This window comes from Crocuta crocuta, unplaced genomic scaffold, assembly GCF_008692635.1.
Source record: "Crocuta crocuta isolate KB4526 unplaced genomic scaffold, BGI_CrCroc_1.0 scaffold38, whole genome shotgun sequence".
Classification (NCBI taxonomy): domain Eukaryota; kingdom Metazoa; phylum Chordata; class Mammalia; order Carnivora; family Hyaenidae; genus Crocuta; species Crocuta crocuta.
In genome coordinates, this window is record NW_027532605.1 from 3,223,185 (window position 1) to 3,242,074 (window position 18,890).

At 38.2% G+C, this 18,890-nt stretch overlaps 1 long non-coding RNA gene and 1 other non-coding gene across 2 annotated transcripts in view; one reads left to right on the forward strand and one right to left on the reverse strand.

Moving 5' to 3' along the window:
- The window catches only part of LOC144244908 (uncharacterized), a 22,716-nt gene extending 11,976 nt beyond the window's left edge, over positions 1-10,740 (reverse strand). The window contains exon 1 of the long non-coding RNA XR_013339111.1: positions 10,640-10,740. This is a non-coding gene — a long non-coding RNA (uncharacterized LOC144244908). The remainder of the gene's footprint in view (positions 1-10,639) is intronic.
- A 4,613-nt stretch (positions 10,741-15,353) lies between these two features.
- Positions 15,354-15,457, forward strand: LOC144244932 (U6 spliceosomal RNA). The gene has a single exon (XR_013339122.1). It is a non-coding gene; the product is annotated as a U6 spliceosomal RNA (small nuclear RNA).
- Positions 15,458-18,890: the final 3,433 nt, after the last annotated feature.

The following is an 18,890-nucleotide window of genomic DNA, read 5'->3' on the forward strand; positions in this document are numbered from 1 at the left end:
GATATCTGTTTTGAGCAGTTCATTAGCTGTCATTTCTTCTTGGAGCTTCTTTGGAGGAGAGCTCTTTCATTTCATCATTTTAGTTACCTTTCTGTCTCTTGTTAGATTTAAAGACCTGTTATGCTCTCTGCACCTATGAGTGCTGATGTATCCAAGAAGACTCTTTGACTGTCCAGGGCCTATCCTTTCAGAGAGTGTTTTTTGAATGGTATCTCTTGGTCTCTCTTGTTGGGACCTTGGTTATTTTATTTTCCTACTCGTAGTGATATTTGGGACTCTCCACCTTGTGTACTCTGGCCTGTTTCTTGTGGTAGCCCTGGAGAAGAAAACAGACAAACACACAGGGAGCAGGAGCACACAAACGCACAGACATATTCAACTAACATGCAAACCTAGAGGGAAAACGAAAAAGTTAAGAGAAAAGATGGAGGAGGGAGAGAGAATAATAGAGAGTAAAAAAATACATAAAAGAGTCAAAAAGAAGAAAAGAAAAGGAAAAAAGAAGAAAACCGTTGGAGAAAGAATGGCATATAACCGGATTTCCCAGCTAGAGTTAAATAGCCGTGTGTATGCAGTGCTGGTTGAAGAGCATAGAGAAAGAGAGAGAAGACGGCGGGGATGAGGCAAAATTAGAAATAGAATGAACAGGCAGGAGGGATAAGAAGCTTTTTTCAAAGAGCTAAAAGGTGGAATATGGTTGGATAGGTGAGAGGACACTGGTGTTATCCAGAGAAACTATATAGTCTAATTNGCGCTCTTTAACCCAGGCCGGCTAGTTTCCAAGTGCAGTCTGCGCGCCTGACTGAAACTGCAGCAGCCACAACCTCGCAGGCGATCCCCTCAGCGCAATTCCAAGCCTCTTGCCTAGCCCTGGGGGTGGAGCCAGAAGCCGCTGCTCCCGTTTCTCCAGGTCTGGTTGTAGAGCATGGGCACAGGCTTGTCTGCAGGGCCCATCTGGCTCACTGGAGAGAGGGAAACCAGGTCCCTCTGTGTCTCGTCACCCAAAACACGAACTCGCAGGCAAATCTCCCAGTTTTAAGCCCTTCGCCTTCCCTCTAAAGTTCCAGCCAGCTCGGAGGATGGAGGTCTGCAGACGGCTTCTCCAGGAATCCAGCGCGCCGGGAGCACAAAGGAACAAAGGAGCGGTGCCCGCAAGCGCGCAGCCGCTCCGGGATGAGATGGCGCGGGGATTTGGTGCGCACCGTCCTTCTATGCCCCGAGTGGAGGTTTTTCTGTTTCCCAGTGGCAGGGCCCGTATCTTGAGTAGTTTCGGACTCTCTCTTTTTCCCCTCTCACTCCCCGCAGAGGGGGATCGCCCCGTCCCTCCAGTCTCCGATCCCTGCCTGATTTTATCTTCCCCAGTTCACACTCACATTAGAAGGCTTTCTCAGTGGATTCTGCGTCCTTTCTCTCCCAATCTCTTGGGTTCTGTAAGGTTTCCTATGGCTTTAGATCTTTTCCGTGTGAGATATGGGGGCGAGTGCAATGCACGGAGCTCCCTACTTCTCCGCCATCTTGCCCCTCCTCCCCGATTTTGTTTTTCTGACAGGCTTGCATCAATAGTGTGGACGCAGCTTTCTGGGTTTCAGTGTTTATTTTTCTATTTAAAGTTAATTAATTTGAAATTTGAGCATTCTCTATTTTCTAGGTATGGTGAAGACATGGGCATTATGTAGTGTTATTTTATTTTCTCATTCTTTTATTTTTTGAGTCAGGGAATATGTTGGGAGATTCAGATTTATGCCACCATCATTATGTTGGCTACTTAGAATTCCTCCATAATGTTTACTCTAAATACCATTTACCAACAAGATACATAGGAGCCCATTTACTCAAATTATCTTATCTTTCTGTTTAAGCTTATGTATCAGTTAAGAATTCAATTGGGCTGTTGATTGAGGAGACTCCAAAACCAATGGTTTAAACAAATTAGGGGTTTCTCGCATATAACAAGAGGTAGTGGGCCTTGACTCAGCAACACAGCGATGTCAGTGTTGATATCTCTGTGACATCTTAACCTTCTCCTTGTGTTTGCCATGGTTATAAGAAGGCTGTTTCACCTGTAGCATTACATCTAGAATCCAGCCAGGAAGAAGGACAAAGTGCAAAGCTCAAAAGGCATTTGTGACCTGTCAGCTCCATTTTAAAGATCTTTACTAAAAACCCCATCCAAAAACTTTTGCTTATGCCTTATTGTCCAGAGCTGAGTTAATGATAGCCTCTAGCTGCAAGCAAAAATGGGAAATGTAGTTTTTGTTCATTTTAGGGTTTTTGTTTGTCTTCCTAAGTACCTTATTGCCCATAACAAAATTGGGGAACTATTAATAAGGAGAAAGATATTGAGTAGGTGACTAACAATTCTCTTCTTCAGTTCCCAAATTCCAGAGTCAAGAGTTGCTGGTCTTGCACCATTGACTCAGAAACATTTCCGAGACCAATGACTATTGACCATCTTAGGGAGGTCCTAGGAGAAAACTATATCAGGAGAGGTAAGAGAATGACAGAGGGACTGACCAACTACAGAAAAGGGCCAGAATAAAGCAAGGCTAAACATTGTCCCAGGCTGATTGACCCTTATCTCAGGAGAGGGCCAAAAATCAAATAAACAATTCTTTTTAAAGAAAAACAAAAAGCGCATTAAGGAATGCCTTAGTTTATAAACAAGGGCATAGTTATCATCATATCTGTTCTCTTTTCTCTATGCTTTTTCTAAATGGAAGTAATCCTATAATGAAACAACTTCTTTAGGAGATAAAATCTAACAAAAGATCATTTGTTATTAGCATGGGAAGATTTAATGGGCTAAATTCATTTCCAAAATGACACTCAGTCATCTCGTCTAACACACACACACACACACACACACACACACACACATTTGTAGAGACTTTCATGTATGATGGCCTCATAGATACATGTCTCTAAATAATCATTAACTCAGCTGCTTGTCCATTTGAATAACCTCATTTACTGAAATATGTACATTATTCCTTATTCTTTGGTCTTAAATGCAAGCTATGTAGGTACCCCAATTATTTAAGATTCATTTCAGAGAATAGGGAAATAGATACTGAAAAATCTGCAAACCCAAAGACAGCACCCAAGTTTATGAATACACCCATTTGTTTACTCCAGCAGACAAAATCTTGGCATATGATTACATTTTGATCCACAGAAAATTCTAAGGAGATGTGAACTTCTGGTTCTACCACTAGCTAACTGTGCTGTTTAGAGCAATTCACTTAGCTTCTCTGAATATCAGTCCCCATTTTTAGAAGAATGAGGTTGGTATTAGTGTTTCCTCTAAGTTTCAAGATCCTATAATTCCATAGATTCTTACATTCAATTAGTATTTGTACAGCATCTGCTATGTATTAGGCACTATTCTATGTACTATGGATACATTATAGTCTAGTAATTACAATGAGGGAGGATTTCAAGTCAATAAAAAGGAGAAGGTAAATAAATTACCTAGGAATAAATTTAAGCAAAAGGTGAAAGACATATACACTGAAAGCTACAAAACATTTCTGAAACTAAAGACCTAAATAAATGGAAAGACATCTCATGTTCATAAGACTTAACTTTGTTAAGATGGCAATAGTACTCAAAGCAATCTACAGATTCAGTACAGTCTCTATCAAAATTCCAACTGCATTTCTACAGAAATGGAAAAGCCAATCTTCAAATTCATATGGAATTGCAAGGGGCCTTGATTAGGTAAACAGTCTTAAAAAGAGAACAGTAAGAGGACTCACATTTCCTGATTTCAAAACTTACTATGAAGCTACAATAATCAAAATGGTGTTGTACTGGCATAAAGATAAACATATGGACCAATAGGGTAGAATTGAGAGTTCAGAAATAAACCCATGATTCTGTGGCCAATTGATTTTTGACAAGGGTACCAGTTCCATTTAATTGGAAAAGAGCAGTCTTTTCAATAAAAAAGTTCTGGGATAACTGGATTTCCACATATAAAACGAATGAACTTAGACCCCTACCTCACATAATATATAAAAATTAACTCAAAACAGATCATTGAACTAAATATAAGCACTGAAACCATAAAACTTAGAAGGAAACAGGGGTGGGTCTTCATGACCTTTGATTTGACAATGGATTCTTAAATATGACACCAAAAGCATGAGGAATGAAAGAAAAAAATAGATACATTGGATTTCATCAAAATAAAAAAAAACTTCTGTACATCAAAGGACACTATCAAGAAAGTGAAAAACCAACTGACAGAATGGGAGAATATCTAAAATATAAAAAAAATAATTCCTACAACTTGACACTAAAAAAAAACAAGCAACCCAGTTAAAAAATGAGCAAAGAACTTGAATAGAAAATTCTCCAAAGAACAAATACAGATGGTCAGTATGCTCAACATCACTCATCATGAAAACATCATGAAAAACCACAATGAGATACCCCTTTTCACATCCATTAGCATGCCTATTATGGGAAAAAAAAAAAAAAAAAAAAGGAGGCATGCCTGGGCAGCTCAGTTGGTTAAGTGTTGAACTCTTGATTTCTACTCAGGTCATGATCTCATGGTCATGAGATCAAGCCCTGCATTGGGTGTGGAGCCTGCTTAAGATTCTCTCTCTCTCCCTCTCCCTCTGCACATGCCCAGAAGAAAAAAAGGAAAATAAGATATGTTGGCAAAGATTGGAAATTGGAAACTTCCATTGCTGGTGGTAATGTAAAATGGTATAGCTACTATGGAAACAGATTGGTGGTTCCTCAAAAAACAAAACATAAAATTACTGTATGACTCAGCAATTCCATTTGTAGGTATATAGCCAAAAGAATTAAAAACAAGGACTTTAATTTTTTGTGTGTAATATTTATTCATTTTTGAGAGAGACAGAGTGCAAGCAGGATGGGGCAGAGAGAGAGGAAGACACAGAATCCGAAGTAGGCTCCAGGCTCTGAGCTGTCAGCACAGAGTCCGATGCAGGGCTCAAACTCACACACTGTGAGATCATGACCTGACCCAGTCAGATACTCAACAGACTGAGCCACCCAAGTGTCCCCAAAACAGAGACTTTAATAAATATTTGTATACCAATGTTCATTGCAGCATTATCACAACAGCTATAAAGTGGAAACGACTTAAGTGTCCATCAACAAATGAATGTATCAAATTTGGCATATGCACATAATGGAATATTATTCAGCTATAAAAAGGAATGAAGTTCTGCTACATGTTCCAACATGGATGAACCTTGAAAATATTATGTTAAGTAAAATAAGCCAGAAACAACAAGGACAATTATATAATTGTCCACTTATATGAAATATCTTCTATGAAATATCTAGAATAGGCAAGTTCACAGAGGCAAAAGTAGTTTAGAGGTTGGGAGAAGGAAACTTTTGATTAATGGTCACAGAGTTTCTGTTTGGGTGTTGAAAAATTGAGACAATAGGAAATGGTGATTATTCATCCAATGTTGTGAATGTAATGCCACTGAATTTTATACTTAAAATTGGTTAAAATGGTAAATTTTATGTTACGTATATTCTAACCACAATAAACATTTTTCCAAAAAAAATGAGAAAGTAACACAGCTAGGTAGGAAGATTTGGAGACAAATGGTCATATATTATAGGAAGCTATTGTCTATGCCTTGAGACATGCATGCAGATGTATACAGATGCAGACTTATACATGCACAAACACAACTAAGTACCTAAACACAGATAGCCAGAAAAACACAAGAGTTACATACCTACAACTTGCACTTTGTACATAAAGATGGTTGATTTTAAACCTCCATCAGATTTCAATCATCCACACAAAGGTGCACACACCTACACATTATATTATGTAACATAGCTACAAAGGTTAGTACAGGAACCTGTTCACCTACAGAAAGCATGTTCTACATGCCTACACACACAGAAAGACATCCCACAGAAACCATGATGCATGCTGTAACAGCAAAAGTGTTCAAGGGCATGTAAATGGATTCACTGACTGATAGGTGGCAGAATCTGGGTAGTGAGCAAAAAGATAAATGTTGGAAGCTAAGAGTTGTATGGAAGGGAGGGGATTGGAGATTGGGTGAAATGGGTAAGTGGGAAGATGAGTGGCTGTCATAAGAAAACATCATATGGCCTCTTTGTCAAAGAGAATCATATCAGAATAAGCTTGAGTTGCCAAGTTTTACACTTTCTCTCACCTGTTACAATATGATCTCTGGTTATCAAAGAACAAGCTATATTTCAATTACCTTTATAACTACACTAGCCCTTCCAGCTGATCCCAACACAATTCTAGAGGCGTTCTTAGGTGAGTTCAGTGAGCTTCCTCCTGTCTTCTTTATGCTCAGATACAATGAATCCTCCTCACACATTGTCTGAGTTCAGCAGTGGGAAGGTGCCATGCCCACTGGCCTCCAGCTGGGGATCATGGGTGAGGAGGAAAGTCCCAGACTGACCAAAATCTTTTTACTGATGGTCGAGCTGACGAAGTGATCTGGAAATGGTGAGTCAGGAGCCAGTGATCAGCATTTAGAGCTGATACTTAAAGGGAGTAGCCAACGATGAGAAGAGAAACAAGATCTTCAAGAGGAGCAGGAGTGAGGCCTGAGTGCAAGGCTTCCCCCAGGACATACTTTTTGTGTTGGTCCTTTGTAGAGGCAAAAGCTGTACCTTATTCACCTGGGTGAATAAGCATCTGACTTCGGTTCAGGTCACAACCTCACGGTTCATGAGTTGGATCCCCACATTGGGCTCTGTGCTGTCAGTGCAGAGCCTGCTTTGGATGCTGCTTTTGGATTCCTGTCTCTCTGCTTCTCTCTCTCTCAAAAATAAAACCTTAAAAAAATAAAACTCTCTCTCAGCAGAGAGTTGCTTATGGCAGTACTGAGCTAGAGCCTGCCAGGAAATCATGAAGGAGGCAGAAGGGCTCTGCCTCTAGTGTCTTTCCCAGACCTTTTCACCTCAGCACTGGCACTTTATTTTCTCTCTCTTCAGAAACTAATTGCCTTCTACCTCCTATTAAAATCTTAAATGACCATGAGAGTTAACATCTTGTCCTTCTCTATTTGGAAAGAGAATTCTCACTGCTAGCCAATAAAATCAGAATGAGTTACATGTGATTATCAGTACTTCCTCTTTTTCAACCTGTTTTGAAAAGCTGAAAAACAGCCTAGGCTAGTATGGGGTGTTACAATTTAGCATGACATCTTGGTGTGTTCTGTTTTTTCCTGAGTTTCATAATACAGAAATTTTCTGAAGAGAGCATACAGATGGAAAATAAGTTGGTCTTTAATGGAAAGCCAAGGTTCGCTTTGATTTTTGATTATAGGTATTATCATTTTTTAAAAGTACAGTACTTTTTAAATGTTTATTTGTTTTTAAGAGAGAGAGAGCACTCACATGCAAGCAGAGGAGGGGCAGAGAGAGAGAGAGAATCCAAGGAGGCTCTAGGCTCTGAGCTGTCAGCGCAGAATTTGACGTGGAGCAGAACTCACAAACTATGAGATTTCAGATCACGACCTAGCCAGAATTGAAAGTTTAACCGACTAAGTCACCCAGCCACCCAGCCACCAAGGCACCCAGGCATTGAAAGTACACTACTTTCAATGAATTTTTAAATGAGTATAACTGTTACAATTTTAACAGATATTAATGACATTTGGGATGGGTGTTTGTATGTATGTAAGTGACAGAAATATATGATTTTGCTGAGTGAAGTCTACAGTTCATGAAATCACTATTCTCAATACCGAGAGCAATTAGAAAATGTTTTTGTTATTTGGCTGCCATAAATCCATATTACAAGTTATTTGAACATAAAGGATGTTGATTCTTAGATAAAGTTATCATGTTCTGGCTCTTCACTTACTTTGAATTCAACTGTAGTACAAAAATTATTCGATCTTTGAAATAATTTAACTTTTATAAGCATGCATGCATGGATAACTCCAAAATGAATAATGAACTTAAAAAGCTGAAACCTCTTCTGACAGCAGCTTGACTTAATTCTGGAAGAAATTAAGGAAGAGAAGTATCAGAAGTATGTTTCCTCTTTTAGGTATAGTACCAACTCAAGACAAATATTCTTGACTTGGACCATCTGAGAAAAGATCTGCAAATCTTTCCATGTGATTTGCATATAACTCACATGCCTACACAAAATATCACAGCCAGCTGCCTCTGCAGGTTTCCTACTCAGAGGAAAGAAAGCAGACCATTGTCAGAGTGAGGGAGGTGAGGAATGAAGAGCAGCAGCTAGGCATGGACTCCATGGGTTGCCTAAGCCCACACTGAGACAAGGGCCTACCAGCTTGGTTCCTCAAACCCCATCCCATTCACCTACCTGACCTGGTGGCGGGGACTACTGGGTCCTATGTTCCAGGAGGGCTGGAACATAGAGCCAGTGTGAGTAACCAGGTGGTATTTTGTTTTGTGTTTTTCTTTAAGATGTGTATGGATTTAAAGTCTGTGTTTCTGTTTTAAATGCTAGGAGTTTTCATTTTTTGCTTCAAAATAAAAACAAAATTTCTTTTTTAGGAAAATAACACTTGTTTAAAAAACATAGAAAAGCACAGAAAAATTAGAAAACATAGATAAACAGGCGCGTGGATAGCTCAGTCAGTTAAGCGTCTGACTCTTGATTTGTGCTCAGGTCATGATCTCATCGTTTGTGAGATGGAGCCCCACATCTGGCTCTGTGCTGACAGCATGGAGCCTGCTTGGGATTCTTTCTCCCTCTCTTTCTGACCCTCTCTGGCTTGCTCTCTCTCTCTCAAAATAAATAAATAAACATTTAAAAATTTTAAAAACAGAGAAAACATAGATAAACAAAAAATTGTATACATATATAAAATATCAGTTTATAAGCCTATGTCTAGAATATTTCCACTTACATTTTGATTTGATTTGATATATATTGTGTGTATATATAATTATTTTTTAAAAATTCAAAATGGGAATATTCTAGACATAAAGATTTGTAAACTGATAACTTTTTACAGAATATAAAAGGAACATTGTTTGATATCACTATATCGACATTTATAGCATTCATGGGCACATGATATTTTATTAGAAGTAGCATTATTAATTTACCTTCAATTGCTGGACACTTATGTCATAAAAGTGTTTCACCATTAGTCACAATACTATGCTAAAATATACTTGTACATGCATCTATTTATATGAAGTGTTTATTTCCTCAGGATAAAATTCTAGAATTGTTAACTATACTCTTTTTAAGGTTTTTGATTCATATAGATAAATTTCCCTACAGTAAGATTATTATCAGCCTACATTCCAACCAGCTGAATGTCACCGTGTTCATTTCTGTACACTCTCAACAAAATAGAATATTAAAATTCTTAAAAACTGTTTTCAAAAGAAACTAAAATGAAGACTTATGGAGAAGAGACATATAACTATAAATGAAGGAAATAAGGACAAGGCAGGAGAAATAATGTTTTTTTTCCCCAGACACCTCTAACTCTAATCAGATTCCTTGGTTTTTCTTCCCCCTATTTATTTATTTAGGTTATGTGAGGGACATTGTAGTAGACACTCACCAAACTGATTTCTTTTCTTCCTATGCACACAAGCCAGACTACATTTCCCAGGTTCCCTTGAGGCTAAGCGTGATCATGACTTCCGTCTAGCAGAATGTGGGTGGGAATGATCATGTATTGTGAAGCCTGGCCCCTGATCCTCTCCTCAGTTCTTTTTTTGTCTGCTTGATACAGAGGCCCCTGAAACCTTGAAAGATGGCAACATCTCAGGAAAAAGGAGTCCACATCCTTAAATAACTTCATGGAAGGCCATGTGTTAAATCCCCATACTAAATTGTTACTTGTGTAGTTAATATGTTCTCTTAAACCACTGAGATTATAGAAAAACTATAAAATCAGTTAAACAAAAGAAAAAATTACACAGAATTTTGAAGACCAGAGGTTAACTAATTGTTACAGAAATTAGTCTACTCTGACAAATCCAGGCATGATGCTGCTGTTAGTCAACCCGTAATGGAATTAGTGTTAAAAAATGAGGGCTTAGAGGTGCCTGGGTGGCTCAGTTGGTTAAGTTTAGGACTTTGGCTCAGGTCATGATCTTGTGGTCTGAGAGTTCTAGCCCTGCGTTGGGCTCTGTGCTGACAGCTCAGAGCCTGGAGCCTGCTTCATATTCTGTGTTTCCTTCTCTCTCTGCATCTCCCCCACTCATATTCAGTCTCCCTCTCTCTTTCTCATTTTTTAAATGAGGGCTTGGTATTATTTTCTCTTTCACAACATTGTCCCCTTTTTTGAATACCTGTTGTGGAAAATAATAAGCTATTATGTACACAGCAATTGTATATAGAAAACTGTGTTTATGTGTAAGATGTACTTTTCTCTACATACAACTTACACTCATATATTCATGCCAAAGGAGTAGAAAATTGACATAAGTAAATAACTTAATATCACTTGATTTTAGATAATGTCAGCCTGTGGTCAGAAATTTACACTTAGGTTTGAGGGAGACAGTTTTAACTAATCATTCCATATGCTCCCCAAATTCCTGGCTCCTTTGAAGTTGGGAAGACCAGGTGGCCAATGAAATGTGAGCAGAAGCCCCAGACATTCCTTCTGGGTGGAAGTAGTGAAAAACCTACCTGAGATCCTCTTGTCTGTTTCTCTGCTGCAGTGACCAAGGAGCTGGTGCAGCCACAAGGTGGCAGAGCCTCTGCCATCGTTACCCTGAAGTAAGACTGCCTCCCAGTCTGTAATGCATATGTGACATAAGCAAGAATTAAACCTTTATTATGTCAGATGCTGGGATTTCAGAGGCACCTGGGTGGCTCAGTCAGTTAAGCATCCTACTGTTGATTTCAGCACATGTCATGATCTTGCAGTCGTGGGATCCAGCCCTGCATCGGGCTCTGTGTTAACAGCACAGAGACTGCTTGGGATTCTCTCTCTCCTTCTCTCTCTGCCCCTCCGCTGCTCATGCTTGCTCTCTCTCTCTCTCTCTTTCTCATAAATAAATAAATAAACTTAAATACTAAGTTCATACAGTTCTCTGTATCTTGCACCCTCCATAGCAGCAGCTCAAGGCCACCATTAGTCATCCTGAGACTGGTCATATGGGATTTGACTTCCTAGCTGTGAAAGAAAAGGTGAGGTAAAGAATAGGACTTTAGAATAGAGGAAAGTTAAGAGGTCCCTTCTTGTGAGTGCAAGAGTGATCTTACTAACACAAACAAGAGGTAGATGGAGTTGTTTTGGATTTTTCTAACCCCCAGTCCCTTATGAAATAAACCTAAATTACACTTACGTTGTGTAAGAACCGATAATGGTGTAGAGACCTAAAGATAGTAATGACAAAGAATGAGTGGGATTTCTCACCCCACTAGGCAAGTACATTGTATCACCTGTTTTCCACCAGTTAATAATGAAAAGTGATATGTGGCAAGGAGTGGAGAGATTAGTTTACAAAGAAAGATGTAAAATGAATTTTCCTTAAATCAATGAGTGATACTCTCTATTGTATCTGAATTTTTTATAATGAACTTGCATTTTTTTATAATTAGAAAGATGTATTTCTATTTTGAAAAAAAATTACTGTTAGCAAATGAAGAATTAGTAATTGTTTCTTCCACTGACCTGTATGCAAGAGCACCTAACACAAACAATGCTTAGCAGCTTCTTTAACTGTTTCATTCAAAGGCTGAGTTCCCTGATGGCAGATGCAGGATTGGAATTTGAGAAGCAAGCACAGTGGAGGCTCAAATATGTGACTTGCCTATTGAATGACTCTACCTACACTGTGCAGATTTACCTGTCATCTCTTTCATTTCTGGGATTATTTGCTTTTGTTTCAAGGGATATTCCAAATAGCTTTGTGGGCTCTGGGCTGGCCCATAAGTTCACATTTAGCAGGGTCCAGCGATGCAATAATGGAATTGCCAAAAACAGCATGGCATCATTACTCTCCCAGAAAAAATGAGGCAATCAATTATAACACCAGTCCCCTATCTTTTTATACTTTTGTATTGCCCAATTACTATATGTAGGTGAGTACATCAGAAATCATTGTGTTATAGCTATAGATAAAATTCTTGTTTTCTTATTACCCATTTTAGCTCCTTTTTCCTTTGCTAGTTATTTGTCTTAGTCTATATCTTAATCTATGAACAGCTGGAGGTCATTTTCTAGATAAGAAATTCAACCAATTTATTTCAATTTTCTCATTTTTAAAAAGTTTTGGCTACTAGGAGCATAAGATAAGATTTCATTTGTGATAAATTACCAAATTTCAAGTAAGTGGTAAATGAAAATTGCCTGGTATTTTGTAAGGAGGGGTAATTTAAACTCTTTGTGGGAAGCAATTGGTATTTTAAATAAGCCTTCTGTTGACTGTCTAAAACTATTTTAAAGGGCTCCATGCAGCACTGTGTCTTTAAATTTACTTTACTATTATAGTCATTTTACTAGCTACAGAACTACAGCCATCTATCTCTGGTTGTCTCTTTCTAACACCCACAGATGTGTCCACCCACACACTCACCCACGCAAACCTACACTCTGACTCACATTCAGAACAATTGTCAAAAAATCCCCACTCCCTGTCTAACTAAAATGTTCCTTTCAAACACATGCTACTTGTTTGATCTATTTCCATGTATCTGTGAGTCAGCTAAGTCTAGTCTGATCTACCCAGTAGACGAGAGCCTACATGTATGTTTTTTTTCATATGGATTTGGCAATTCTGATACATATCCAAGCATTTGAGATCATAAAAGCCTGGTGAGCAGTTTTTTACTCCCAAAAGTTTTGACATCAAATATGTGGGGTTTTTCCTTACACCAACCAATTTTCCAACTCTCCAGACACCAACGGTGTGTCCTATAATTCAATTCTGACACTAATGATCAGAGTTAGCACAGACCCAACAGGTTGAGGGCTCATTCCCACAAGACTGCCCCTACGTCAGACACCAATCACAAATCCTAGGCCCACCATATTTCTGAGGGATAGGCTATAAATTAGATGTTCCCATAACCCCTTTCTCAGGTTCCATAATTTGTTACGATGGCTCACAAATGTCAGAAACAGTTTACTTGCTATTACTGGTTTATTACAAAGGATACAACTCAAGAACAGCCAAAAGGAAGAGATACATCAGGCAAGACATAAGGTGGGATGGGTGGGCAAAGAGCTTCCATGCCCTCTCTGGATGTATCACCCTCCCAATACCTTGATATGTTTACTCACCATGATGCTCTCTGAACCTCATCAGTTAGTGGTTCTTGTGGAGATTGCCCTACATAGGCATGATTGTGATTAAGTCAATCTCCAGCTTCTCTCCCCTCCATGGAGGTCAGCAGGGTGGGGCTGAAAGTTCTAGCTCACTAACAAGGTTGGCTCCTCTGGCAAGCCCACAAGCTAAAGCCACCTAGGGGCCCACCAAGAGACATCTCATTAGCATATACAACTCAGGTATCATTGAAAGCGTCTTGTTATGAATAGCAAAAGATGCCCCTGGCATCCCTTTCAGGAAATTCTAAGGGTAGAAGCTCTATGTCAGGAACCACAAGGACCAAGTATACATTTATCACATTTGGGAACATTTACTATAAATGAATTCTTATCCAAATGCTGCCAATTATTTCTAGTTTAAAATATTATTCTAGAACTGGCAACAACTCCAGGGTTATCATTTCATTTAGCCTGAAGAATGAGAATAACTCCAATTTAATATTACAAGCATCTACCTGGACTATTGAGCACTTTCACGAGGGAAGAAATAAAGGATGCAACTTATTTTATTAAATGACAGCAGAGCATCATTTCACTTACATATAAATCTTTTATCCAGTGTCATCTAGTATCTGAATCACAGCTGGGATCCAGATAGAAAGGATAAGACTGAAATCTCCAAATAAATGCACTAAAGCTTTTTTTTTTTTTTGTAAATTGCTCATAGGAGTGACCCTTGGACATACACTCTATGCCAATTTAATTTAATTTTACATAGATTATTAACAAGTTTGTTTGTGTGACTTGCCAACCAGTCAGCCAATTAGGAGCATCAAATTAAAACAACAAATTTGAAACAGAGGCTGCTAAAGATAGGTGGAATTCTGTCAGTCTGAAATCACAGCTGACAATCTCATAGCAAAGCATACAGCAAGATATTTGTGAGAAATAAATTAAAAGTCTGTGGACATTCAGTGTAGGAATAAACCATTCTGTACATTTCAGGACTATCTGAGGGTATCATTGCTTTGTAGTATAGAGAAGAATGGAGTTTTATAATTCTGATAATGAATCTTCAAAAGAAAAAGTTTGGCTCTGTTTGAGAGGTCAGAAATATGTAAGCCATTTATTTATATAGAAATAGTTTCAGGGGTGCCTGGGTGGCTCAGTTGGTTGACTTGATTTCTGCTCAGGTCATGATCTCAGTCTTGAGATTAAGTCCCATATAGGGTTCCACACTAGCCTGCTTGGGATTCTCTCTCTCCCTCTGCCCCTCCTCTTCCTTCTCCTCTCTGTTTCTCTCTAAAAAAAAAGAAAGAAGAGAAGAAAAAGAAAGAAAAGAAGAAATACCTTTAAGTAAATTTTTATTATTATTTATTTTTTAAAGTTTATTTATTTACTTTTGAGAGAGAGAATGCACAAGTGGGGAAGGAGCATAGAGAGAGGGATACACAATCCAAAGCAGGCTCCAGGCTCTAAGCTGTCAGTGCAGAGCCTGATGTGGTGCTTGAACCCACAAACAGTGAGATCATGACCTAAGCCAAAGTCGGGTGCTTAACCAAATGAGCCACCCAGGTGCCCCTCAAGTAAATTTTTAAAAATAACAAAGTAATATGTATTCATTTTGTTTAAAAATTCATTCTTTATAAAAGAGCATAAAGAGAGAAGTAAAAACTTTCGCTTAACTGCCCCTACTCCTTCAATCATGCTCCATAGAGGTCCTTCCATTTTCTACAGTTAATTTTTTTTTTTTTTACATTTTGATACTTAATGGGGGAAACTTCAGAAATCTAGGAAATTCATTTATCTAGATCATTTTCTCATGATCTTGGCTAAAGGAAGCAGGGCTATATCTATAACCACAGTACGCAAACACTAATCTGGTTAGGATGTTTTCCTACAGAAAAAGATAACACTAGCCCTAAATATGGAGATCAAAGATGATATTATCTTTCCTTGTTACTAGCCTCTATATTCACATTTCTTTATAGCCACTGTTCTAACTACTTCTCATTGGCTTTTTGGATACAAGACAAAATTCTTCAAGAGTACCACTGCTTATTTCAAAGATGAATTCAGTCATTGATGCCTGCATGGCTCAATGTCCTTTTTAAAATACGCCAACAAGCGCTCTCTTCAGCAGCGCATACACTAAAATTGGAACAATATAGAGATTAGCATGGTCCCTGCACAATGATGACACACAAATTTGTGAAGTGTTCCATATTTTAAAATAAAATAAAATAGAATAAAATAAGGCAATAAATCTAAGAACCTTTGTAGGAGTCACAGTAAAAGAGTAGGCAGCTTGGTTTAGCAGGAGGACTAGCCTCTTAACCAGACTTCCTGTCTGGAACAGATGGAAAAAGCACCAAACTTCCACTGCTACCATCGTATCATCTTCAGAGGTACCCTCTAACAGGAGCTGAGTTCCCATAGGTGCCAAATCAGTGTCAGTCATGGGCTCTAGGGTCTCAAGCGAAGACCTTGAGATAAGTCTATGCAGGAACCTGATGTGCGCCAAAAATATCTGTCAGAGTAAAAACAGCCATTTCTTATTTGCTTGTTGTTTAAAACAATAGGCCACATTATGGTACAGAATTTAAATATATGCTTATACCATTTGAGGTCAGAGTTTGCTCAGCAAGAAACAAATTTACATTTGTAACCACTCTTTTCTTATGAACTCTATGTAGATTGCAATTGAGACATATCTATAGGAAACTTAAAACTCTCACAAGTAGCACATGAATTTTTGATGCATTCAAAATACAGATTGGTGAGGTTATCAAAATAGAATCATATTTCAAAATAAGAAATACTGTGAGTCAGGACAGCCATACCAATTATAGCAACCCTGTTTCTGAAAGGCTTAGAGCCTGGGTCAGCACAATGGTAATGAAGTAATGTTTTATCAGAATGATGTCATTAGGAAAAGGTGGCAATATTTTAACCCTTCTTCCTAAGAGTTCCAAAATGCTTTTTTTAAAAATGTTTATAAATATTTGCTTTTGTGCCATTTCAGGGGAAGCTTTCCATACAAACACTGGCTTCCAATGAGTCATCCCCAGTCTGGTTCACACCCAGAAGCTTCCTGCTTGGCTATCAGTGAATATTGGGCTCAATAATTCCCTTATTTTTATAACTTGCTTGAACGAAGATCAGAAAGGTGGTGGAGGGAGAAAGACATACTGAGATAAATATAAGAACACTCTTGTTTCCTTAACAGAGTTTGACAAATATGCATCAATACCCTAACTACCATTTAAGCTGAGCTTAATGCTGGGATTGTGATGGATTTGTGTTTGACCTTTTAAAAAACATCCAGATGATGCTGTTACTTTTTTTAGTCATCATGTATAATTGCTAGCTAAGGACACCCCAGATTTTGAATTACAATATGCAATTTTACTTTTACTGTTATTGGATCTGAAAACCATCAACTAAAACAACAGTAGGAATAAATTACATTTCCCCAAATTGAAATTGAAGAGAATGAGGGTGCTTACTTAAGATTTTTAAATAAATATTTCTTCAGCTAGAATTACAAAACCTTTATGTAAACAAGGAACTGGAAGTGATGAAGCATATGAATTAGCAATAGTCTCTCTGTATTTTCATTCGTAAAGGGAAGAATTTGGGGTTGAAATGGCACAGTATGTATCTTGGGGGTAAAATGTCACTATGAAAAAACACTAAAATTTCTAGGCATAATAATGTGAATTACAGATTTTTAAGAAAAAATATAAGTGCCTTGCAAATTATGCAGTAGGTAAAATATATTATTTATTCCTTTTTATTGGATTAGAAGAAGGGTTGCAAATTCAGGGTACTTTTATCTTGAATTGCACTCTATGTACCTAGTCATACTTTGTTTGCATATTACATATTTTTTAAAATGTTTGTTTATTCTGAGAGAGAGAGAGCGCAACCATGAACGGAGGAGGAGCACAGAGAGAGAGAGAGAGAGAATCCCAAGCAAGCTCTGAGTTGCCATTTGCAGAGCCTGAAGTGGGTCTCAGTCTCACAAACCAGGGGGTCATGACCTGAGCCGAAATCAAGAATCAGACATCTAACTGACTGAGCCACCCAGGCAGCCCTGCATGTTACATATTAAATGCTTAGAAATAGTCTCTATTCTCTGTTACCTCCTAAAAATTCTCTCCCTGTTTTTCTTGATATGTGTATTTCTCTGTCTACATTTTATTCTTCCCAATTTTTATAAGGACTTGGATATAAAAACTTCATCACTTTTTCTTCACTTTAAGAAAAATTGGTCTGGGGGCGCCTGGGTGGCTCAGTTGGTTAAGCGTCCAACTTCGGCTCAGGTCATGATCTCATGGTTCGTGGGTTCAAGCCCCGCGNGTCCACTTCTAAGCACCAGTAAATATGGCAATAGCCATATCTTACAAATTTTCAAGAGAAAGGCTGAAAATATTTAAATTTATGACTCAATGCTTTAAAAACAAGCAATTCCATTTTAGGAGGCTCAAAACACTACCAGTTACCACTGTAAAATGTGAGAGATTAAATATATGTGCTCAATTCACGTTAGGGGAGGAGAGAGAGCAAACGTGCTGAGAACCCTGGAGTGGTGTCCTTCATGGGCTGCCTTCCACCTCACATACACTGTTCCATGGGACATTTAGTGCCATCAGTCATCTCTGATCCACTTATAGAAACTTTTCCCTAATTTGCTCCAGAGTGAATACTCCACACTTGAATTCATACTTGCTGGGATAGATGGAAAAATCAATCTTAGGGCAATTATAACAATAACAGTAATGAACTTATGTTGAGAGGCACTATATAGTCTTTCACTTAACAAATTATCTACTGAATGCCTGCTATGTGCTAGAATTATGCTTTTGTGATGTGTTAGGCACCTTGTAGCCATTGGAAATAAATTAGGTTTTTAAAAAAGAAAAAAAGCCTGTCCTTATGGAAATTAGATTCATCGAGGAGAAATATAATGAATTAAGTATATTAAGTTACACTTAATAAGTACTATTAGTGGATGATGATAAATGCTATGGAGAAAACTAAAGTGAGAAAGAATAATTTCTCTGGTTCTCCAGCATATAATTGGAATGGAATATTTGGTAACTGGCAGAACCTCCACATTGATTTCTTTTTTTTAATGTTTATTCTTTTTTCTTTTTAAAAAACACTTTAATATTTATTTTTGAGAGACAGAGTGTGAGCGGGGGAAGGGCAGAGAGAGGGAGAGAGAGAGAGAGGAAGACACAGAATCGGAAGGCTCCAGGCTCTGAGCTGTCAGCACAGAGCCTAATGTGGGGCTTGAACTCATAAACCATGAGATAATGACCTGAGCTAAAGTCAGACACTTAAGCAACTGAGCCAGCCAGGTGCCCCATGATTTCTTGTACTGTGGGATAAAAGTTGTATTAGTGAGGAAGACAGAATATCTAAAACTGATTTGCACCTTCACATGATAGTAACTAAAGGCTATTGTTCATGTCCTGGGGGAAATGGCAGAGTTTTATGCTACTGTTTAAGACCTAAAGAATACAGGGTAATGGCCCTCATTTATCACCATTTAATTCACCAGTCTGGCCTTTACAAAAATGTCTCATCCTGAGGAATAATAAAGTCAACCAAACAGTTGCCTTGATTGTAGTTACCACACCAGATGTAACATCT